At 33.6% G+C, this 26,513-nt stretch overlaps 1 protein-coding gene across 1 annotated transcript in view; it reads right to left on the reverse strand.

The window, feature by feature from the left end:
• The window catches only part of LOC103596021 (dihydropyrimidine dehydrogenase [NADP(+)]-like), a gene marked incomplete at its 3' end in the record, with an annotated part of 153,057 nt that overhangs the window by 13,873 nt on the left and 112,671 nt on the right, over positions 1–26,513 (reverse strand). The window lies entirely within an intron of this gene.

Genomic DNA, 26,513 nt, shown 5'->3' on the forward strand with positions numbered 1-26,513 from the left:
CAATGTCCTGATGAAAAAGAATAAAGATATTGAATCTCCTTTTGACAAAAAAAACCCTGTGATCTTTATTATATGCTCATTTCCATATGAAAATATTTTACCAAGTTCCTTCTCACATTTTTACAGAATAACTTTTAATATACTTTAAATTACAGTTGAACATAAGCTACTTCCAAATGAAAGGGTAAAATGAAATATTTGTTAGCTTTAGCTAAATTATTTCCTGTGATTCTAGGTTTAGCATTGTAAAAAAATAAAAATATTTAAATTCATTAACACTGGTTTTGGCCATACACATTTTAAATTGTTGCAATTACATGAAAAATAAAAATATGGCAGGTAAATATAAAAATATCATTTCAGCCTATTTAATCTAAGTATCTCCAATTATAGTTTAACTCCAGTAAGAGCTAATATTTGTAAAATATTTTTTTTCCTTAAAAGTAATTCCAGTGTAAATCAGCCAAGGAATACATATTGGTATTACCAGCTCATCAAATTTTAACATATATTTGCAAAAACTAATTGGGTCTAATTTCTTATAGGTTTGAATAACTATATATTCACATTCAATGAGAAGAAACTCTCTTTTCCCAAGACTGAAATGAGAATATCAATAACTTCCTGATAACTATAAACAGTAAACAGTAAAATTAACTTGCTTGTTAAGTGTAATTAACAATCCACAACTGCTTCTAAAGCTATATTAACAAAGAAGAGTAACATTCTTCCATTGTATTAACAAAAAAGAGTAACATTCTTCCATTACTTCAAACTAAAAAGAAACAAAGGAAAATGTTTCTTTTGCCAACTTCCAATTAAAATTAATTTTGAGTAAAGGTCATTTAGTTAAGGATTTATCAGAATTAGTCATTTAAGTACCCCTCCTCACCATCTTGTCACTTTTAGTGAGATAACATGAACCCCCATTAGTATATAGCAATTAAGGTCAATTTACATATTTTAATTAAGAACCACCCCATATAAAACAATTAGCGTAATAGGCATACTAACTGGATTTCATAACATTTGGACGTTTTTCCAACTAGATAGACAGGAAACCTTAATTAGCATTAATTACTGCTGATCTGCATATGTTTGATAAGGCATACCCTTGCCACAAAAGATTATTTATTCCTGAATCTGCCAAATGCTACAGTTGCAGAGGATAAAAGGACTTTTCTTCACATTGCATGTTAATTTCTGGTACTTTACATTCACTTTTACATTTGAATTAGTATATTATAAAATAAATTGTATAAATGTTACAATAAGCCTCCTTAAATATGTACATTTTAACTTATAGGAATCATGCCAGTTAATATTTTACTAATTAAGCCATTCCACTTGTATTGTAATTGTGTGCAACATCACCAGCTTTACTTTGATTTGCTATTGTGAAACCATGTTACACAATCTTAATGGATAAAATGACAAATAGAGTCACTCCAGGAAGCTCAAGCCTACTGGGTCAAATTTCCATATTGGCAAATGCTTAAAAGTGTGCTCTGCATCCATACAGGTACCTCTGTGCAGCTCAACTGGTAGCTACTCTGATGCTGCCACAGGCTGAGAAGACAATCCTAGAATGTTTCACTTAAATGAGGCTGGTTTTCTTCTATGTTCTGGTTTTCAAGAGCCATAACCTTTAAGCCTCGATGTTCTCCTTTTCCTCTGTTTTACCTCCTACTCTAAATGCTCGTCACCTAGATGAGTCCAACCTAGGCCACCAGTTCTCTGTACAAGAGTACTTGTCCAAGAAGGTAAGCAGAGTCCCTATTCAGTATGCCAAGCCATGTGCCCTGGTACTGGGTAGTTCTGCAAATGATGTGGCAACTGTTTTAAATGACAATTTTATAATTAATTGATCTAGAAGTGGCACTTTCTGCTTATTCAACAAAACTGACTCATGTTAGCATCCTGCCCATTCTTCAGATCTTAGCTCAGACTTCAGTCCCTTTGAGAAGTCTTTCTGATCTCACCAATTCTATCAAAAGTCTTAATAACATGCTCTGGTTCATGCCACCATAACTAACACCTTCAACACTTAAGTAGGTCTTGTCTTGAGGCATGGGAAGCAAAGGTATTTATTGCTGGCCCCATTCTGTTGTTGAACAGACAAGTGGGTTTGGACTTCTATTCAAATTTCAGGTACAGGTACCATGCTTAGATCTTTTCCTACTAGTCCATTTCTTTAGAATTCGGGTCCTTACTTGCATCCTCTGATCTCTCCACTCAATACAATCCCCCACCTCCACCATGGCTAGATCCTGGTACTGGAAGTGCTGTAATACAAACTGATCACGACTACTCCCTCCCCACCCCAGCCTGCTGTGGAGAATCCTTGGCAGGAAGCATGCTTGGACTTCATCACACTGTAGCTTCCAAGGCCTCCCTGAATTCTGGCCATAAACTCCTGGATATAGCTGATCTCTATAATCCAAATAGAATGGCCCCATTCAGATACAATCCAACTTGCAGGCTTTTCTGGTTCATGTGTATGTACATTCCTAACCTGATCCATGACCACTTAGGGTATTTTTAAGTTGATGAGCCTATCAGGACTTTAAGCATCTACAGTGGCCTCTTGTGTCTGTGCCTTATGCTAGGGCCACATCTACACAGTGCGTGTAGGGATTTTTCCAATTTCATAAATTTAAAAAGACAGAATAGAAGAGTTTCAGCTATACTGAGTAAGAAAAAAACCCATGGTCCAGGAATTCTAAGCCATATGCTACTAACAGTAATTCTCCTAGTAATAGTTGGTCAGCAACACACACTAGCCAGAAAGGTCAATAAGCTAACAATATTTAATGGGTGGACAGTCAAGAAAATCTCTCTTTCTTAAAATTTCCCATTAGTGATATCTTAAAACCCAAAATTCTGCCGTTAAGGATTTTTCCTTTGTGTATTGTGAGTTAAGTTTATTGTTACTGTTGGAATTGTTTTATTTTTCTTTTCTACAATCCTGTGTTAAACTGTAAATATACCATTGGAGGGTTATCAATGATCTCCTTAACCGAGATAATAAACAGGAAGTACAAAGAAAATCCAAAGGAAATTTTATGACTACTTTATGATAAGAAATGTTTACTCTTGTGTTAATTTATGATAGGGACTGTTTCTTTAAACAGGTCAGTCTTCTCTTTCCTCAATTCAAGCAAAGCTAGAACATCTTTTATAACTACCCAAATTACAGATGCCTACATGTAGAACTTGTTAACTATGAGTGGGTCAATTGTTAATATAATAGAAATTCAAAAATTCAGCATTTTTGAAATTCAACTAAAGTAGCAAAATTCTGATATGGTCATCTAGCAATAAATCAGTAATAGAAAATTTATTCTAAGTTTTCTTTTCCAAATTCACTCATGTTTGCTACTACTTTGCCAAAAATCTTCTCCATTGACTTGAGACTTCTTAGAATTTTTAAATTAAGTAAAAGATGAATGAAAATGTAGATACAACCAATTATCCTTGGTTATATGACTAGAGAAAGAGTTTCAATAATTGGGCAATAACTTACTAAAGTTTTTAACCTGGGAATACTAGTATTTGAGCATGATTTCATAAGAAAATATTCTGCTTTAATATTTAATAGCTAAGTCATATTAGCATTGCTTAAGGGAGTTAACAGAAGAAAATAAACATATTCAAGAATAGTTAGAATAGATAAGAGTTCATTCTCTATAATAAAGATAAATTACCATAGCTCTAATCTTCAGTGCATTAACATTATTCAAATTTTTAAAAATAGATGTTTATAGAAAAGGAAGTGTTGGGTGATATCTTTGCTTTATGTAACATTGTAACTCCCATTATAAAATCAAGTATTACTAACCTCTTAACATTTGAAGTGATGATAGTGATTTTTCAGCATCAGTAAAGAGATTTAAATGGTAAACAGAACGATCCTATTTGTTTATTTAAGTTCATTTATTTGGCCTCTCATCCTAAAAACTTACATTTCCATGGTTACCACTGAATTAAGATAGTTGTGATGACTTCGTAAACAGAAAAAGAAAACTGCAGAAATGTCTTGTTAAGAGACTAGAAAAAGAACTGGGGTTCATCAAAGTTGGATGAAAGTAAAAAAAAATTTGCAGAGTGAATCATAGCTACAAATAACACAACGGATAGATTTTTAAACATGTTGTTGAATAAAAAAGGCAAATTGTAGAAAAATATATAGAATATGACACCTGAGTCAAGAAAAAAAATACTTATCTGATAAAACTATAAATGTAAGTAAGGGAATAACTAAAAATAATTCAGGATAGAGGTTACCTCTTGTAGTAGGTAGAAGTTGGGGGAGAAATTGGAGACAATAAGGAGAAGAAGGGTGTTCTAAAAGTATTAGTAAAATATAACTTTAGAGAAGCTTTGTTCCTGAACTGCAGTAGTGCATGGTAGAATGAAAGATTTGTACAATGAGGTATGTGGCAGTACAGTATATATTGTTATAAGCTATAGAGAAAGTTTCATTAGTTTATCTGAAAATCTATAACTTAAAAATAAGGGATATTTGTTTCTCTTTTTAATTTCCGAGATTCTGCTGTGATTTTTTTTTTTTTATTAGTCAAAAAAGATTTCAATTTTTGGTTTCATAGATAAGGATTTCAAAAATGAAATGCACTGCGGGATATCTTCCAAAATATATCAGTTTACGGGGCCGGCCCGGTGGCGCACTGCTACAGTGCGCCGCTTGGGAGCGCAGTGGCGCTCCCGCCGAGGGGTTGGATCCCACATACAGACTGGTTCCCGCTCACTGGCTGAGCGAGGTGCGGGCGTAACGCCGAGGGTTGTGATCCCGTTGCCGGTCCCGATCCGGTACGGGCGCGACACTGAGGGTTGCGATCCGTTGCCGGACACGAAAAAAGACAAAAAAAAAATATTAATAAATAAATAAAAATAAAATATATCAGTTTCCTACTAAAATTCTATTAAAATATATAAGTAGAATTGAACTATACATTTTTCCATGAAAGAGGAGAATCAGTTTGCAAATAAGTCTAAGAACTGTTAGACTTATTACATAATAAGTTATGTATATAACTCCATCATTATAAACCTGTCATACTGCTACCCTGGGAACAGCAAAAAGTAAAATAAAATTCCAGAGTGGTCCAGTTTGTAGTGCAACTCCACTATTATGATAGAACTCTCTAACATTTTATTTTCTTCATGAACTAAGTATATTAAATTTTGATTCTTCCCCCAAATAAACTTTATGATGCTCAGAATACTTTCTACTTGGTTTTCTTGGAGGGGCAAAATGGGTAGGATGAGTATTAGTTCTCAATAAATAATTGTTTCCATGCTAGTGTCTTATATAAAGATAGTACTCAAAACATGAGTTGGTAAGAGAATGTACCCCTTTGTCACCAAGAACTTTAAATCTATCTATATGAAAATCACAGTAAGCAACAGTAACAATGTTATCCTAGAAATATAAGTCATCAGAGAAGTTGTGGCATTGAAACTGCAAAAACACTAATAATGATTTAGATATTTATAGCACATCTTTCACATACGTTATCTCATTTGATAATCACAACTCTATCATCATATGCTAATAGTAAATCAGAGGCTTAGAAAAATTCAAGTGACTTTTCCATGGTTGCAGAGCTACCATGAGCGTTAGAGCAAGACTAGAACTCAGGGGTATTTATGTGATATGAATAATAATAATGATATTAGTGATCTCTCAACATTTAATGTGTGTACTAATAATTAGAACTGTTTTTAGTTGCAAGAAAAAGAAATCAACTTGAACAGCTAAATTTTTAAAAAGTGGGGTGTGTTGCATTTGTTTTAAGGAAAAGGAATATTTCACACAATGCAATGAAGAAAAGGCAGCTATACCTCAGTTAGGAATGTTTCTGTCTCTTCTTTCTGCTTCTGTTTGTTTATCATTTCAATCTCTCTCTCTGCAGAGGTTTTCCTCTCAATTCATATGATAGAACACAGCTCCCTGACAAGTCCCATGTTTACAAGTTATAGGTTTAGCCACTCCCCCAAACTTGTAATCTCTTAGGTCAAACTTAAATCTCTGGTAGCAGAGAATGTGATGGGTTTAAGTTGTGTTAGATGTTTATCCCTCGCTTAATTAACTATGTCTAGCAGGATGGAATTAATTAGGATTCACATAGATGCTCATGTGAACAAAGATGGAGTAATTGAGAGCCGGGCAAGTAGTATTAGAGGAAACGACTGCAACAGGACTAATCTGTGTAAGTTCACCTTTGAAATCTTAGAAGAAAATACCATAAGACACTAATAAAGTATTATTACCTAGGAAAATGGCTGTAAAAGAGACAAAATAATTATCACTTAGTGAAATGAAAACTCTCTACAATATTGAATCAACCATGAAAGTTCATGTCCTATTTCTGTGGCCCAAAATCCACCAAGATTAAAATTCTAAGAATCCTTTGAAATTCACTCATGTTTTTAGACTACAACAGGAATTCTGTAATTCCATTGTGCTGGTATGCTAAAGACTGTCAACACAAAGTGGCATGGGGTGTACTCCCTCTCAGTCTTGGGCTGGACTGAAGTGACTGAATGGATACGTACCCTATGTAAGGAGGGTAATACAGTGGAAGAAGTGGAAAGGGAAAAAAAAATAACATCACACTGTGTTCTAGAATGAATAGAAAAACAATTTACTGTAACAGCTGAAGTGACTCCATTTGGTTGTATCTTTGAATTTAAAAGCTTCTTCTCTTCTGTAACCCAGACCACACAGCCGGTAGCTAATTGCCAGAACACAAAGGCTCTTGCTCTCATTGTGCATAAAATAATAACAGAAAAAAATTATTAACCCAGATGGTCATTCCTTACTAGCTTACTAACCTGATTTTATTTGAGAATAAAAGGAATTGGACCCATGGAGAATGAAGTGTGATGCTGGTCAGCTCCCACCTGGGAAGTTCCTTGATGATTATCTGAAACACTCAAGCATGGCTGCCTGTCCCCGTTTGGTCACCATGAATCAGCGTTCCACCACAGACCCCTGTAAAACCCTTTGGCAAACCTGAGAGAGGCAGAGATGGTCTTTGAGACATGAGTCCACCATTTCCTCAGGCTGCCAGCTTCCTGATTAAAGGCTACCTTTCCTTACACCAATTCTTGTCTCTCGATTATTGGCTATTGAGCAGTGTACTATACGTCGGGGAAGGAGTCAAGGAAAGAGTTTTACTCACACGTTCTCCACTACACACCCTAGGCCAGACGTCCCTCACCTCTTGGAAAGTGTCAGATATTTAAAATATTTGGTGTCTTTCACTGCAGAAATATGAAGATTAATCTTCTGAAACTATTTTTTTAATTTTTATGTATGATTAGTAAAATACTGGGCCACAACCTCATGTAGTCTTTTGTCTTTCTTCTTGCCCTTTTCCAAAGAGCTTGTGACTTTGTAAACTGGATAGTAAAATTTATTTGTTTTGCTGTTTGACCTTCTCATCTAAGGTCCATCACTATAGCACAGGGAAGTTGTAGGATATTCAGAAAAATAATATAGCACATGCCTGCCATGTGGTATTTGATAAATAAATATGTATTCATTCATTAACTCACCAGCTTCAGAAACAGTTAAAACAGAAGTTGTAAGAGTTCAGGTAACTGGCTTTAACCAGTCCAAGCAACCGGAAATGAGGATGAGAAGATTTTATAGAGTTCAGTCAGATTGTAGAGAGTCTTGAACGACTTTTAAGGAGTTCAAACTTTTTTTCTGCAGGCTTTGAGAATTCATTGTGTTCTGTCTCCTATTCAAGTTATTAATACCAATAGCTCACAGCAGCTGTGCATTCACAGAGATAAGTTTTACAAGAAACAGATGAAGAGCGTTTTCAGTGCTGATATCAGTTGGATTAGAACGTGATTAATCAACAGACACACTGATTAAATTATTGGGTTCACTGTTCAGATAAGAGGTTTTGGATACACTCTGCCAAACTGTAATTAACTTAGAAATTTCTGCTGGCCTGCTTATAAGATGATCATGTGATATGCTTTGAAGAAATCTTTTAAGGCCCAGAACAGCAGCTGTGAAGGTGTAAGCATGAGTCAGTTCTAACAATTATTAATTACCTTTAAGTATTAGAACAGAATTTTCATTAAAAATTATGAATATTTTAAAAATCTTTACTTTTTATGAAACATATATAAATCCTCTGGTTCTACTCGAGTAGCCACTATAAATGAAATGGCTTATTTAAGGGAATATCTAAAAGAATCTGATAGGAATTTTCCATTTCTGCAATATAGTTAACAAGACATTGAGAGAAATTCCTTGCAATATAGCACACATAAAAATACTGGACAGGATATGGAAAAAAAAAAAGAGGCACAGCTGTACTGGTGTCAAAATAAGGACATTTCTGAGAGCAGAAATAATCAAAAAGCAGAGATCCACTAGGGCAAACTAGCTTAGGGTGCTGTTTGCCCTCAAGGTTTCTGCCAATCCCTGGTGGCCTAGAGACTGAGTTTTAATGGCTTAGAAACACCTGAGATAGTAGACAAAGTCAGGGACTGAACATGGTGGTAGGTAGATTAGAAACCTCCACATAAAGATAGGGCCAACAAAAAATGATAATCTTAATTTATAAAGTAGAATATTACTAGAGGGCAATAATGGGGTATATGTCCATTTCAGCCTTAATTACAGATGAAAGAAAAATAAGTCTCCCCTAAGAATTCAAGCTTGTGAGGGTCTCAAAAACCAGAAGTAAAAAATTTGCTTTACAAGTGGTTCCTGGTCATGGTGTCCTTAGATAACTAGTAGAAGCAATCTCAACACCTCTCTGGAAAAATTCACATTACCCAGGTATCAAAAAATTTCCATAAATACATTTCCAAGGAACATAAGTCCACAACATAAGAAAACTACTAAGGACATGAGATAAAAAAGACATCACAGGTAAAAGAGTCAATAGGAATAAAAAGATACAAAGTCAAATCCATTGAAAAGCATTTAAAGTGGGATTATCAGATACAGAATATAAAATAAATGTTTAATATTCTTAAAAAATAAAATAGGACTGTAATGTATAAACAAGAATAAGAAACACAAAATTTACCACACAAATTTAAAATACAACCAAATAAAAATTTTAAAAATAAAGAATATATATAATAATTGGGAAAAAAAGATCCTTAATACTTTGGGGTAAACAAGAAATTAGTCAACTTGGTAATATATCTGGGAACATAACTTGAAAGGCAGCCCAAACAAATGTGAAATACAATTAAGAGGTTAGGAGACATGGAAGAGAGATTAAGAAAGTAAAGAAGAAATCTAGCTGGAGTTCACAACAAGATAAGGAAAATTGGGAGAGGCAATATATCAACAGATATTATCAGAGATTTAATGGAATTGATGAGAAATACCAAACCTCACATTCAACACTTACGAAATTAAAAACTGATACCTAAATACATTTTAGGAAATAAAGCACCACAAAGAAAGAGAAGACTTAAAGAGTAACACAAGAAAAAAAGACTACCTACAAAGGAAAAGCAGATCGACAGCTAACTTTTTGGCAGTAACAATGGAAGTCAGAAGGGAGTAGAATGTTTTTTATAAAGCAGAAGTGTTAACTGAGAATTATACACCTTGCAAAACTATAATGCAAGAATGGGGAGACAATAAAGACACTTTAAACAAAGGGAATGGTGAGCAAATAGCAGACAAACTGAATGAAGTAATGCAACTATTCTACTAGGATAGATGTGAAAAACAAAACACTGAACAATAACAAGATAAAAGCAAGTTGCATGAAATATAAAGTGTATGATTATATTTATATGCAGTACAAAAACAGATAAAACTAAACAATATACTGTTTATGGGTACATTAATGGAAAAATATGTATAAAAGCAAGAAAATGATTATTACAAAGTCTAAAATAGTCACCTTTTGAGGGGAGAGAAAGGGATACAATTGAAGAGGAGCGTACAGGGCTTGCTTATTTTCTATATCTTATTCTGTGAAATGAGAAGAAAAGCTGTTCATTTTATTATATCTTAAACTGTATGCCTACATTGTCTATATTCTTTCATAGGCGTGCTGTTTTGCATAGTTAAAAAAAAAAGTAAACTAATCAAGCAGTAAAAAAGAAGGGATGCCATGCAAACCTGAAGGTGGCAGTATTCTGAAGTTAGCAGTCTAGGACTCTAAGATTGGTATGCTGTGCCTCAGCATTACTTACTGCCTTTGGTGATATGTGGCTGTGAACAATGTCTTAGAAAAAGTACTGATTCTAGACATTCCTCTAACAAAATGATAAGATTTTATGACAAGATCTTTAACATCACATTCAGGTACCACTGATTACCAGAGCCAAAAGTCATTTATCTATACAACTCTAAAATGTACAACATGGAAACATTTCAGATTGGAGATGTTTCTACCTTAAACCCTTGATACAAATTTATGATATAGGGTTAATCTCGAACTTATATTTAAATCACTTCTGGCAAAGCACAGCTATGTTTTGACTATCTAAGGGAATTCTCCCTACCAATATCCTACTGACTAAAATGGGAAGACACAGCATGATGGAGAAAAGAAAAGTTTCTGCCAAGAATATGTGCAGCCATTCAGCTAATGAAAAATCATTCATTTGAGCATATATACAAAGTCAATCTTTCCTAAATGTAAGTTAAGCAGCTATGAGATTTAATAATTAAAACAATAAAGTTTAAAGTCTCTTTTTTATCATTCTAACACCCCTACTCAATAGCATTCTTTCATGTATTAGGCGATAAAGACACTTGTATTATAATTACAAAACACCATTTAAAAAATGTGTTATGTCCTACAGCACTTAGCCTTGACAAACAATTACTGGATATCACATTCAACTGAATACAAAAAGCAATCTTTATCACAAGATTAAAATTAGCCTTGGAACAATAAATGCTTTCAAAGCCATTGTAAACTCCAAACTGCTTTGCACCAGTCCCTTTTGAGGAAATGCAAACAAGTAAACTGAAGGACATTTGAAAAACTTCCTGTCCATGTCCTCTAAAATTTTTCAATTTTTTTTTTTTTTTTTAGTTTCAAAGGGATAATCATGCTGCACCTGAAAGGTGATTAAGGCGGCTTCAAACAGAAAGGTTTTACAAATCAAAATCGAAACGATAGAGAGACAGATAAAAACAAAAAACAAAAAACCAAGGAACCCCTGATAATACACAGAATGTGTTTATGCACAGTAGGATTTCAGAATGTGTTATACATAGTAGGACTCTATTTTAATTATCAGGACCTCTTTCTAGGCATTATTGTGGGGGAAAAAATATGAACAACAAAGTATTTCCTTCATGGAGTAGAGACCTGAAAGTAAATGAGTTTGTTAGTTCAAACCAAGTGTTCTGAGATGGTATATTTTCTTGACAACTCATCCTTCAGAAGACAGTATAAGTAGAATTTTGTTACTTATGTTACTTCAAAAATTACTTGAATCATGATAGCTACTATTTCTGAAAAAGATGTAATCAAAATCATAACAAAAAAGAGGTGGGAAAACGGAAAAGATGTATATATCCAACACTAGGGCTCAGAAACAGATACCCCAAAATATGGTGCTTTGACACGCTGGACTAAAGAAGCAACCTCAAGGTCTCTCTGACCTCTCCTTCCCCTTTCTCTGAATTTTCTCTGTCTCTCCCAAAGCACTGGAATGGGTGCCAAGATTGATAAAAGCATCTCCAAATGATAGTTTACATTTGTACCGTGCTCTACAATTATCATTTGTTTTTACATATACAATAAAATTTGATGCTCTTAAACATCCTATGAAATAAGGAAACATTTTCCAAGGGTGTTCTCTGGGATATTTGAGGATGGATGGGAAGTTAAGTGACTAAACTATCTTGGGGAAACATGAAAGAGATATTTTTTTCTTGGGGATTCTTAATACATCTAAGCATATTAAAGGTGTTGAGAGACCCAGTACTAAACCTGCCTTAGATGAAGCATAATTTTCTATATTTTCTCATATAATTTTCTATAGCCCATATTTTTGTATTTTCACAAACCTGTTGGAATCTAAAACTTTTTCTGTTGTATTACCCAAAAATATCTTGCAGGAAATTAATATTTTATAGTAAATGGATTATGATATATTCACGCAGGTCAGGGATCCCCAACATTTTTTGATCATGTACTGCATCAACAAAACAAACTTCTGACCATCCATCTCCAATAAAACATTTACAAAAATAGGAATTACAAAAAAAAGAGAGAAAAATAATATAAATGGATAATTTTATACTTTCTTACCCCAATGCTTTAGAGATCTCTGAACCCACAATAGACAGGAAAGCATTGAAAAAGATCTTTCCAGAGTGCAGAAAGGAGAGGAATTTATCCAGAAAGGAAGCTTAAAATCTGCCTTACAAAGGGCAGGAAGATTGTCCAGAGTAGGAGTAGACAAACTTCTATTATAGAGAGTTAGATAATAAATATTTTAGAGTTTGAGGGCAATATGATCTCTGTCACACTACGCAATTCTGCCATTGTCACATAAATTAATGAGTAAATGTGTCTGCATTCCAATGAAAATTTATTTATGGACACTAAAATTTGAATTTCATACGTATGCTTGTATTGACCAGCTATTTTCTTCTTATTGCTACTTATATGGATTTCATATAATTTTCATATAACAAATATTATTCTTTCTTTCCCCCATACAATTTATGCTATGGTCCAAATTTTTTTGTTACCCCCAAATTCATATTTTGAAACCTAATCACCAATGTGATGGTGTTAGAAAGAAGGGACATAGGGAGGTGATTAGGTCATGAAGGTAGAGCCCCCATAAATGGGATTATCTCTTATAGAAGAGGCCCAAGACAGACCCCTTGTCCTGTCCATCATGTGAGGACACAGCTAGAAGGCACCATCTACGAACCAGAAAGCAGGTCCTCACCAGATACCAAATCTGTCGGTGTCTTGATGTTGAACTTCTCAACCTCCAGAACTATGAAAAATATATATCTGTTGTTTATAAGCTAACTGGTCCACAGTATTTTGTAATAGCAGCCTGAATGCACGAAGACAATTTAAAAATATGAAACTCATTCTCAGCTAATGGGCTGTACAAAGACAGGTGGGACGCTGGATTTGGTCCTTGGGCCATAGTTTGCAGACCTCTTGTCCCAAGAGTGAAGGAGTAGATTAAAAAGGAAAGCCAAGGATGACTACAGAGGATAAATTAAAACAGCACTTTGATTTTCCCACTATGTTTAAAGGGTGATGGGTGAATAGTTAGTCAAAGATGATTCTGTTTCTTAAGGTTAGCCGGACATAAGTCATTTAAACTGCTTGATAATAAGGAGCAGTAAGAAATAATTAGTTAGTTAATACATAATAACTGATTCCAAAAGATAAATTTATTCAGGAAGACAGTTCAAAATATTCTTTAAAAAATGATGGCGCTTTTAACAAGTTTTCAGGAAACTCAAAAATTAGCCAGAGGTGGTAATTTTTGGAAACTCCAAAATTAGCCCTCTGTGGACAGTCACAACTAATGTTTATCAGCAGGAATTATTTCTGCAAAAATGATATAAAAGAACTGGGTTTTAATATATCAGCCTCGTTAGGAACAAAATGCAGTGCTACTATCTGTAATGTTTGATAGAACTACATATAATTATTTTCAAATTTAGGTGAAGTTTACACAAACATCATAGATTTCCATAAGCCTTTTATGTGATAAATCTAAACGTAATAAAACCTCATGGTTCTGATTACCAAAAGCTAAAGAATGAGTTATTTATTCACTACAGGCCTACAGAAGTACAACCTGTCTGCTAAAATAGCCCTAAGGGAAGCTGAAATTGAAAAGAGAAAGACAGATAAATAAAATGCCACAGTTTCGTCAGAAACCTTTTGTTTGTGGTTGATTTTTTTAAAAAATAGTATTATCACTGATTTTTCTGGTAGCAAAAATAAAACAGTAGCTATAAGCACCATTATTTAATACTAGCTAGAGAGAAGAGAATGTTGAAATTCATTCATTAGCATATTGATAAGTTTCTGCTTCTCTGATAAAATTAAATTTCACTAAAGGTTCACAACTTACAGTGTAGATACTAACCATAGCACGATATTATGATCTTATAATTGGGTTACAATGTCTTGGATCAATTTTGTAATGGGAGTAATTCCAAAGTAACCTTATTTCCTTTTTGAAATGGTTACAAATCTAATATATAGTGAAATGTGGACGATCCCAGGTACCTGAACCATAGCAAGCAAGGTATCTGACTGTTTACTTAGAGAAGATGGAAGAGATGGGTCAGCAAAAAATAATTAAATGGTTTCTTATTCACCTGGAAAAGGGTTTCTCATATGATACAAAAAGGCTCTGCCCTCAGCCACGTCATTTTCATCATTTGTACAAATAACCTACAACTATATAGTCCTAGATATAGACCTAGGGAGATCACATTTATTAAATGTGCTGATGTTATTGAGAGAAATTAGAAGGTACTCCAATGGACTGAGATAGTAGATTAAGAGACACAGGCCTATACTGATTATCTCAAACTGACTTCATCCATTTCCCCTATATTTTTATAGTCATTTTTTGATATGAAGAAGCAGTATGCTATATTGGTTAAAAATAATAATAAAGTCAGATTACCTGGGATTACAAACTTATTCTTTTATCACAGCTATTTCGCTGTAACACCTAGACAAGTAACAAACTCTTTCTATTTCACTCTCCACATTGGTGAAATAAAGATACTCAGAGATATCTCAAAAAGTTATTGTTGTAAGCAGTAAATAAGGAAAAAGAAGTAAGTGTATTTAGCTTGGATAAGGTAAAACAAAGGATGTGGAAAGTGCTTAGAACAGTATGTGGCACAATACAAAAGTTTACTGTGATTTCCTGGTCTTCTGTGCATTAACATTCTTTACCCTCTCTATAGTTGTAATACATGCAATATGATATTGGTGTATATATTTTTTACCTTTGGTGAACTGATGCTTAGTTTGGAGGAGGTTGTACGTAGCTCTGGATAGTACACTTGCACCAAGATACTGGGAGAACTCTAATCTTCAGGAGGGCTTCTAAGGGCTGATTTGCTGAAGCTGCACATGTTAGTGATACAGTTGGAGCCACAAAAGGGTTACACAATTTCTGAATTAGTTCTCCCAGTAACATGCCACAGTTCTTGATCAGGTAAAGGAAAAGTATTTGAGCTGAAGATTGTGAGTGCTACAGTGTGGAAAAGGTCTAGGTCATACAACTTTTTTAAAAACTTAATGCAAGAATAGAGCTTGAGATGTCTACTTCACTGATGTAAGTGTGTATAATGAGATAATAAAGTTTCCCCAAAAGTTGAACATTGCACTATTTCTATCTTCAATATATTTAAGGGGCCTATTAAAGATATCATAAAGATGAAAGTGAGGGTCCCAAGATGGGGAAAAAACAGCTACAGTCAGGGAGGGAAAACAATTATGTTGGATTTAGAATCAGATCCAAAGAGATGTTGTGATGGGCCAGAGTGATAGACTTAATGTAACAAAATAACACGTAATAAGTAATAATTTTGTGGTCTATAACTCCAAATGCACAAGTACAAGATAGAGAAGGCATAGTTTATCAGCTGAGAAGCTTAATAAAATACCATAGAGCTTTTATTCCAACATAGGTCAAAAGAGGAAAGGGAGCAACACAAAAAATTAATGAATGTATTAGTAGTAAATTAGTATTATTAGGAAAAGGATTGTGATTGTCCCACTCTTCAGAGCTATTCAGAATCCTGCCTCCAGTGTTAGGCAAATTAGAATGCTTTCAGTGGGAAATGAGGGGAAAAAAAAAAAAAAAAACAGGTCCAGAGACTTAAAGTCATGTCATATAAGGAACAGTTGAAAGAAGTTGGCATATTTTACTTGGGTAAGGTAAAGGTAGGGACATATAAAAATAATCATCACTTATCTGAAGAACAGTCATAGAGAGGGAATTTTGGAATTTTATAATCACCTTAAGATTAGATAACCTGCACAATAATTAGAAACTACTCAAAAGCATTTCAGTTGTACTTTCCTACATCCAAAGCTATTTAAAGAGGCAATTGCCTGTCTCTGGAGAGTTCCTCTTAACTAAAGTGTCTGAGGATAGTGTAGTAGACAACGACCGGATTATCTACCCAGCGCTCCTTTTCTGTGAATTGTCTTTTCTCTCCTTCATCCACTGGGTTGCAGGCACCCCCCACACTCACTCCTGCCCACAAAACTTTTGATTGTTTCAGGGCTCAATAACTTCCAACAGAGCTCAGACATGGCTGCAATTTTTATTAAACTTCCTTTGGCAAGCTGCTTTCTTATGTTTGGGATCTGAGGGACATTGCCTTTTATTTTTCACTTATATTTCAGTTGTTGCAATCTAAACAAGACTAACATACACATCAGCTAGGATACTGATTGACAGCAAGATTGAGAGGGGGAATGAGTAGATGATGGTCAATAAGCCTGTAAATCCACTTCTAACTGATATCTTGTATTTGTGTGACTATTTTTAATAAACATCTATCTTTAAGGGCAGAATTTAGGAATTTGACCATAAAACAATTTGATCAAATTGTATAAAATTAAACAACCTTTAAAAGAGAAAAAAACAGAATAAAATTTTCCCCAAAAACTTTAATGAATTTTAGTTGATCTTTTCCAGCTTTATTGAAGTATAACTGACAAATAAAAATTGTATATATTTAAGGAGTACAATGTGATGATTTGATATATGCATCCATTGTGAAATGATTACCACAATCAAGCTAATTAACACATCCATCACCTCATATAGTTACCTTTTTTTGCATGACGAGAATACTTAAGATCTATTCCCTTAGCAAATTCCAAGTATACAATACAGCATTATTAACTGTAGTCAACATGCTGCACATTAGATCCCCAGAAATTATTCATCTTACAGTCGAGAGTTTGTGTTCTTGACCAATAGCTCTGCATTTCCAAGTCCCCTTCCTCCCCAGCTCCCAGTAACCACCATTCTATTCTTTGCTTCTATGAGTTTATTTTCTTTAGAATCCACATATAAATGAGATCATATAGTATTTGCCTTTCTGTGTCTGGCTTATTTTACTTAGCATAATGTCCTCCAGGTTCATCCATGTTGTCACACATGTTAGGATTTCTTTCTTTTCTGTGGCTGAATAATATTTCAATGTGTGTGTGTGTGTGTGTGTGTGTGTGTGTGTGTGTGCATACAAGTTCTTTTTCCATTCATCCATCAAAGGACACATAGGTTGTTTTCCTATCTTGCCTATTGTGAATAACACTGCAATGAAACAAGAGATTGCAGGTATCTCTTAAAAAATGGTCAAAGTACCTGAGTCAAGATATTTCCAAAGACGATGTACAAATAGCCAGCAGGTATATGAAAAGGTGCTCAATACCACAAATCATCAGAGAAATGCAATAAAAACCACAATGAGATACTACCTCACACATGTTAGGATGGCTATTATCAAAAACACATGAGAGAACAAGTATTGGTGAGGGTGTGGGAAAAAGGGAACCCTTGTGCACTGTTGGTGGGAAAATAAATTGGCACAGCTATTATGGAAAACTGTATGGATGTTTCTTAAAAAATTAAACACAACTGCCATATGATACAGGAATTGTACTTCTGGGTATATATCCAAAGGAAAGGAAATGATTTACTAAATTTGTTAACATTTGTTAAATACTAATGAAAGGTCACCAAAATGACACAGTCCAAGTTTTAAATATTTTATTATTTATAAGTAATTATTTTATAATAATGAACAATGCTGTTCAGCCAGAAAGAACGGAAATGTAATTAATTTGTATTCTAAGTGTAAATATGGACATTAACACAATGAAATACGAATGCTAATACAGCCCAGTTATGCACATTCTCAGTGTTTGACTAAATACAGGAAACATACCAAAGATATATTTAGAATTAGATATAGGTCAGGAGTTATGTCACACCTATTTAACATTTTAAATTTGGGGGAACTATCTCTAATAAGTTTTAGATATTTGGAATTCTTTGATTAGAGAGTTCAGGTATTAAGTTAACTATTCTTTAAAAAACTTACAGATTAAAATAACTCCTCGTAATTTTACATTAGATATTTTTGAATATACTTATTCATTCATTCACTTGTTCATTTAATAATAATAGAGGGCAGTTATTCTGTATCAGTTACTATCCATTATGATTAATGAATAAAAGTAAAGTGAAAGATAAACATATGAGATATGTGTTATTCATATTTAGGTACAAAGCCTCGTGGTATAAAATGCAGAAAATGCAGACACATGTAATTTCAGCATTTTGAATATCCTCAATAATTTTTATTTAATATGAGTGATATACATACTATATTCATGGCAAATCTTTGATATCATTTTTCTTATAAAGAATTCTATAAATCATGAATAAAATTAAATTCCAATATAAATTCCTATCATTGACTTTTGGAATTATAAAAAAAATGAATATAACTTTTATCTATAAAGTAGTTAGAAAAGCTAAGGCAATGCTGTTAAAAAAAAAAAAAAGGAAAAAAGAGCAATAATATATATTAGCAAAATTAACACATATAATAAAAATCAGTAACTCAAACAGTGTGGTTATGTCACAACAAGAAACGGTAAGATCAATGGGCAAAATAAAAGGTCAGGGTATGTGGGCATGATGTGTGTGAATATTGCATATAGTTAGGCTACAGTATTCAATCAATAGGGAAATATGAAGTATCCATCAGATATAATAGAATAATTAATAAATAATTTAGTGAAAAATAAGCTTAAGCCATGATGATTCGCCATAAACTAAAATAAACTCTAGATGACTTAAAAAGGAAAAAGCAAGCAAATGCAAAATAGGAAGAAAATGTATATTAACACATCTCTCAGCTTTAAGTGTTGAAACACTAAGTATAAAGGCAACGACAATAAATGAATGAATAAATGAGTGAATAAATAAATAAATAAGTGTATGGAAACAGGGCAAGCTAGACTAAATAAAAACTCAAAACATATGTATTTATAAGCCATGTAATTAGAAAAAGACAAATGAAAAACTGGAGAGCCATTTGCAACATGGCTAGCATGGATTAATATTCTTGATATATGCAAATGAAAGGATTAACAGCTGAGCAGTGGCCTTTCCTCTGGCTCCCAAGTTGGCAGATTTTTTTCTGTAAAGAGGTATTTAGAAAATATTTTACTCTTTGTGGGTGTGTCTCTGTCACATCTACTCTGCAACTGTAGCATGAAAGCCACCATAGACAATATAAACCAATGGGCATGGCTGTGTTCCAATAAGATTTTACCCATGAAACTAGGCAGGGGACTAGGTTTGGCCTGTGTGCCTTAGTTGGCTGACTCCTGCTGTAGCCTCAGATTGTTGGCCAAAGAGTTGACCTTTGGCCAACAATCACTCAAAGAATGGATACCTGATCCAAGATAAATGAGAGTCCTGCTCAGGTCACATTGTACCCACTGGGCACCTGTACCTTATTGTTCAGTTTGGTTTTTAAGAAATCTATAGTTGATGAGATACATCTACATCGGAGGATTGGAGCTAGCTAGATACCTACTCCAGAGAGAGTCATGGGCTAGCAGGGTAAAAAAGTCTAAATAGATCCCAGAGCTGATGGTTTCCCTGAACTGAGAGACCACACCAAGTCAGCCTCTTTTCTAGAGACCATGCAAGACCCACAGTGCAGAATGACTTGGAGGCATTGAAAGCTGTGCTAGAGAGTCACAGCATTTCCACTTTGCTGTTACTGTGCATACTGTACAGATCTGTTTCAGATACTTTTTAAAATGAAGTAAACTTGATGCTAAGTCTCTGAGTTTGACTATCAGTCCAAATCCAAAGATAACTGCTACTGGAGGAATGAAATATATGTGTGATCATAAAAGGTGTTTAAAACCAATAAGAAAAAGAGAGCCCTCTAATAGGAAATGATCAAAAGATATAAACAAACAGTTGACAAAATAGAAATTCATACGAAAATTAAGTGAAGCAATGAAAAATGTTTTTACTTGAGTGATCAAAGATGGAAATATTAAAATTACCCATTTATTATTATTATTATTATTATTAAAATATCCCATTTTAAAACTATCAAATCAGAATTTATTTATGTATTAGTAGAAACTTGAGGAAATAAGGATCTTCATGAACTGTTAATTAAGCTTACAATGGAAAACTTAAAAGAAATTAGGCAACAAAAAGTACCATAAAATATACTTTTTGAGCTATAATACCACTTTTAGGAATTTATTTCAGAAGTAAGTCACAGAAAATATAAAAAGACATGTGTATATTGTATTTGAGGCATTATTTTTAACAGCAAAAAAATAAATAAATAAAATAAAATCACCCTGTCAATAAGAAGTTATTAGTCATATAAATTATGATGAAACCAAATTTAGCAGACATTTGTTCATTGCCTATCCAATATCCATTTCTTTTTTGTTTTTACTAGCAGAATCCTGGCATTGGCATTATTTAGGGGGCAATGTGCCCAATGTGCCTCTCTAAATTCCCTTGCACCTAGAAGAGGCCAGTTGACATGGATCTGGCCAGTGAAAAATAATCTGATAATTTCTGGAAAAGCTTCCATCCCTAATATAGATCTGTACCTTCCTGCTTTTCTTCTATTTCTTTCTGCCTAAAAATTATAATTCTCAGTAGCAGCATTAAATGCTAGAAAGCAAGGAGCAATGCATTCGACTTTTTGAAGAAAAATAATTTTTACACCAGAAATTTTAAATCTGCAAGGATTCTAAAAATATTCCTACTACACACCCTTTCTGAACAGCCTTACGGAGGATTGGTTTTAGGAAAATAAAAGATCAAACCAAAAAAGGAAAAAAAAAATAGAATACAGGAAACATGGAGAGCATCATAAAGTGAGTAATTTGAGGACTCAGAAATGCAAAGAGTCTAAACTGAAATAGAAGAGGTTGGTCTCCAGGAGATAGAAGGAAACTAAAAGAATCTTTGGAACTATGTGTATAAAAAGTATTTATGCACATGTAACAAATCAGGTGAAATGTACGGAAAAAATTAATGATACCTATGTAAAAAGTAAAACTTTCGTTAAAAGGTGCATGCAAATTACTAAGCCCACGTAAACCAAACATTTATAAGACAAAGGGAATGTAATCATTGCACACACACCACTGGGGTTAGCAATAAACAGTATTTACATAGATGGAATAAAGTAAAATATTAATAATAGAAAAGTAAATCTTATGGAAGTATAACAGAAAATCAATAGAAAATGTCTATATTGGAAAGAATGCAACATAATCATATTATTCAGAAGCATAGATTTAAAAATCTAAAACATGGTAAGAATTGAAATTATTGCTTTGCAAGAGCAAGAGAGAAAAGTGTGAAAAGATGGGGAAGAGAACAGGTGAATTACATCAAAATATTGTTAGTAGTAGTTAATGTTTAACCTTATGTACATAATACTTTGCTAGAAGTGAACTTCAGTTTTAAAAAGTTATAAAAAGTAGGATAAAATATGATACGAAGAACTGATCTGTTAGAGATTATTATCCCCTACGTACAAAAGTGCTTCTCAAAATGACAGAGGCAAATAACTCAATAGGAAAATAGTCAAAGGATTTGCACAGTCATTTCATAGAAGAAGAAAGGCCAATATCAACTACAACATGAGAGGGTACTCAACCTTACAAGCAGTCTGGAAAATGCACATGAAAACGACGAGATGTCACTTTTGGCCCATATGATTTTGCCAATACGACAAAAATTTGAAAAGATTGATAACAAGCAGTGCTGGAGGTTGGAGGTGGAGGGAAAGATGGATACTTTCCTGTGTTACTGGGTGTGTAAACTGTTAGGGCATTTTTGGAAATTAATCTTCAGTGTTTCTCAAAATTAATAATATACTTCTGAATAAGCTATTCCCCTTTTAGAAATCTACTCTAGTGACAAAATTTTGTAAAACCTAAATTTACATCAAGAAGAAATGGTTTAATAAGTTATTCTATATCTAATCAATACTATGAATCTTGCAGTTATTAAAAATATTAGTGAATAATACCAAAGTATTTGCCTTCATGTGGCTTATATTCTACTATGAGATAATAGACAATAAACAGAAAAATAAAACCACATGTATTAATATAACTGTATTACTGAAATATTAAAAACTTGATAAACTTAAAACTATTCCTTAAGATAAAAAGTAATGATACATTTGATTATGTTTCATTCAACTAATTGATACCTCAATTGGCACTTGCCAATTAAGTTATTTGCCTTTTTTTCTCACATAAATATTTTAAACTATAAAGTCCTCTTAGAAAACTATATGATTTCTACTTTTTTTTCTCTCTGTATATGTGAGTTCATTCACACACATATATTTAGACACACACAACATTTCTAGAGAAGGATATAAAGCACTGATAGTGGATTATAAATCATCATTGCATTGAAAATATTTTTTTAAGATTACTTTTACCAAAGTAGATGCATTACCTTCTCCTATGTGGTGGGGAAGGGAAGGTCTATCACATCAAAAGTTATAAAAGGTATATTACATGTCAACTTGACAAAAATTGAAGCATAGTGTTGTTATTGAGAGAGGAGTCTAAGAGGCATATATAAAATCCTAGATGTAAAGAGTTCCTGTCAATCAGTGAACTGTACAGTTATTTAATACATGGATGTATCCAGTTCTTCCAATTGCATTAAACTGTTTTATTCCTCCTTTAAAGTTGTGTTATCCATCTGAACACATATTCAATTACATTTTCCACTAAGGATGAACTGGTAAAATCAATGAGCATATCATAGACATCTGTATTTTTCTTTCTCCATTAGAGTTTAAGATTGCTACAATTCTATAACTATTGACTGGCATCATTAGATTATTCACGGTGAAGAATTTGAGGCAAGGATACTGTTTACATGTGAGTACTATAATAGAAAATATAGACTTAAATTCTACATTTTTTTCTTCAAGCAAAGGTGAGCCAGATTCAGGTATACATGCTGAAAGTTCTGATTTGGATAAACAATATGCACACGCCAGTTTCATTAGTGACAACAAGGAAGCATTTTTATTATCATGGTGGAATCAAAAATAGCAAATTTAGCTCTCATAACATAAGTAGCCATTGAAGAGAAAAGTAGGAATTTCTGCATTGATTGGGTTCTGAGAACAGGCCAGCTATCTATGTGCAGAGAGTTTTCCTCTTCCCCCACCTCTGCCTTCACCCCTAACTTCCTGTTACAGAAGCTAAGATTTCAGTTCTTTTATAAAACCTCTCACACAAATTTATTCTCCTCCAACCTCCTAACACATTTTAACACACTTTCAGTGTTAAATTTACATACAATATTTTTATGTTTGTAACTATATAAATACTGGTAATCGTAGAACCAAATAACAGTCTGTGATCTTTTTTCTTTTCTTGTACTACTCTCTCTTTTCATTCCCACCAAGATAAGTGTCTTTTTATTTACTTGGCTTTTCCTGAATCACATGCTGATTCTTTCCATATGCCATGATAACTCCATAAAATGGCTCATAACTGGGTATTCCACAAGATCAGAGCTATCAGGTAATTGAGCAATTTCCTCTGTTTCCTGAGAAATTGCTCCTATAGGCTCTTGGCTGTTCTGCTAGAATTTCCCCTTGCAGTTCTACCAGAATTTCCTTTTGCCTCAGTCCAGTGTTGACTTCTCATTTATTTGTTCATTTCGGTGTAGCATGTTCTCTAGTAGCTTTCTAAGAAACGACTCATGGAAACTAAATACATTTGTCCACTCTTGCTATGGTTTGAATGTGTCCCCTCCAAAATTCAGGTGTTGTCAATGTGATAGTATTAAGCAGTGGGGCATTTAAGAGGTGATTAGGTCATGAAAGCTCCTTCCTTGTTAATGGGATTAAGGCCCTTATAAAAAAGACGCTACTTAGCTTGCTTGCCCTTCTGCCTTCTGATATCTCAGGGTGCGACAAGGCCCCCATCAGACCAGACATGAGTGCCTTGATCTTGAACTTCTCAGCCTCCAGAACTACAAGAAAATAAATTTCTGTTCTTTATAATTTACCCAGTCTCAGCTATTCTGTTGTAGCAGCACTAAATGGACTAAGATGTACTATCCAATTGCTATTTTGGTTGGTGCAGAAATCAACGTTAAAAATAATTTCCCTTTGATTTTTAGAGGCATTGTCTTCTAACTTCCAGAGTTGCTTTTTTTGGACTCTCCTTTCTTTATATGTGACTTGTTTGCTAGAATCTCCTAAGATCTTCCTAAACCCATGTTTAGAAATTGTATGATAAACACTGCTGTGGGTCTTATTTCGTTGTACCCACGTGGCCCCACGCTCTTCATTTCTGGGACATTCTGTCATTTTATCTCATTGACAATTGCCTCCCCTTTATTGGTTCTGACTTCTCCATGTAGCACAACTGCTTTTAGGACACTGAGCTACTAGTAATATTCTGTACTCTTCCTATCTTTTCTCCCCTATTTGCATTTTGTTCTACATTCTGGAAGATGTTCACAACTTTACCTTCCAAGTCTTCAAATACATATTTACTTTTTGCTATTATAGTTTTAATTTCCAATATTTCTTTCTTGATTTGTTAACTTTTAAATAGCACTCTAGTCTTATTTCACAGGGTTAGTATATTCTATTATTTTTCTGCACTGATTATCTATTATTTTTCTGCTCCCTGTATTTAATCTGGTGACTTTTTTTTTTTTCTGACCAATAAGGGGATCGCAACCCTCAGCGCGGTGCGGTCCACCATGCTCAGCCAGTGAGCGCACCGGCCATCCCTGTAAAGGATCCAAACTCGCAGCCTAAGTGCTCCCAGTGCTGCACTCTCCCGGGTGGCCACGGGGCCGGCCCTGACTTTGTTTTTTATGTTTGATTATTGTAGTCTTTGTCTTCTATGCTGGAGAATTTCCATAAGTCATCTCTTTACTTTCTGACTACTTTGAAAGCTTTTTCTCCATCTTTCACCTTTTGTTTCACTATGATGAGTGTTGATAGGAATTTCTGTTCATTTATTGTTTGAAATTCATCGAACTTCTTAAATTTATGAATTAAGTCTTTTAACATTTCTGGATATTCTGAGCTATTCTCTCTTTAAATATTGGTTCTTCCCTATGATGTCCTATTTTCTAGAACTCTGACATACTCTAGTTTAGAATTCTCATTATATTCTTGATGTCTTTTATTATTTTGTTCATATTTTCCATCTTTTTTCTTCAGATATATTTTCCAGTTCACTATTTTTCTCTTTAGCTATGTAACCAATTCTTGAGTTTTCTTTATTTTTTAATTCATTTTTAATTCATTTTAATTCATTTAATACATTTTGATTTCTACCTGTATTTCATATACACTGGTCATTTTTCATGGTTTAATTTTCAGGAATACGATTGCTGATCCTTTGCAAATTTCTTCAGTTAAACTTGCCTTGAAGCAACTATCTAGCTACCCCCAGATAGGAAATTAAGTTTCGGATTTCTTTAGACTGCATTATTAGCCCATTCACTGTCTCTTCCCATAGTTTACTGGCATACTTTGTGAGCTATGGCTAATCACTGGATATGTTCAGCATTGTGAGTTTGTATATATGCTACAGTATTTAAAACATTTCTTTAAAGAAAATTTTTATTCCATTATTGAAATAGAGTGAAGATTAGGAGATTAGCAAGTGTGATGAAACTATGCTCAACAGGAAGTTAATACATTATATCTAGTGTGAGTAGTTTTTACTACTCATGCACCATCCCAATTAACCTGATTATGTGACGATTAATAATATCAGAGGCACATCATAATTTTACTACTCATGTACAGTTGCAATTATCCTGATTATGTGACAATTGGTAATTTTAGAGGCACATCATAATTTTATCATCTATTCATTCACTTATGAAATTAGTGAAATATTTTTTTGAAAATTTAGAAAGTTCATGAATAATATAACAGTAAAGTTGTGATGTATTTGCAAAATATATAAAATCAAAGAAACTGTTTGAATACATTAATACATTCTTTTAGTCCTCCATTTTGCAGTTTTTAAGGGCTGAAGGTAAAACTCAAAGTATACTACATTATATAGAAAATAACAGACACACATTTTTGTTTTGAAAATTGGGACTTCCCAAACTTTGACAGCTTGCTCATGAATTTCAAGGTTATAATTCATAAAAAAATAATACTGAACTTAGGTCATGGTGATCATGGGTTATGAGTATGTGATTTATGTCATCTAAATAAGTATAAGATGTTGATGTCACAAAAGACACATTCCATGTCCATTATCCAGAAACACTGCATTAATTTTGCATCCTTTAGATTTAATGTTCCTGTATATAATAGAAAGATACTTTACTGTTAGTCATATCCAAATCAAATTTTATATACGTTTAATATTAATTCAGAATTTCTAACATTCCCAAATAAC

This window comes from Galeopterus variegatus, unplaced genomic scaffold (genome assembly GCF_000696425.1).
Source record: "Galeopterus variegatus unplaced genomic scaffold, G_variegatus-3.0.2 Scaffold1914, whole genome shotgun sequence".
Taxonomy (NCBI): Eukaryota; Metazoa; Chordata; class Mammalia; order Dermoptera; family Cynocephalidae; genus Galeopterus; species Galeopterus variegatus.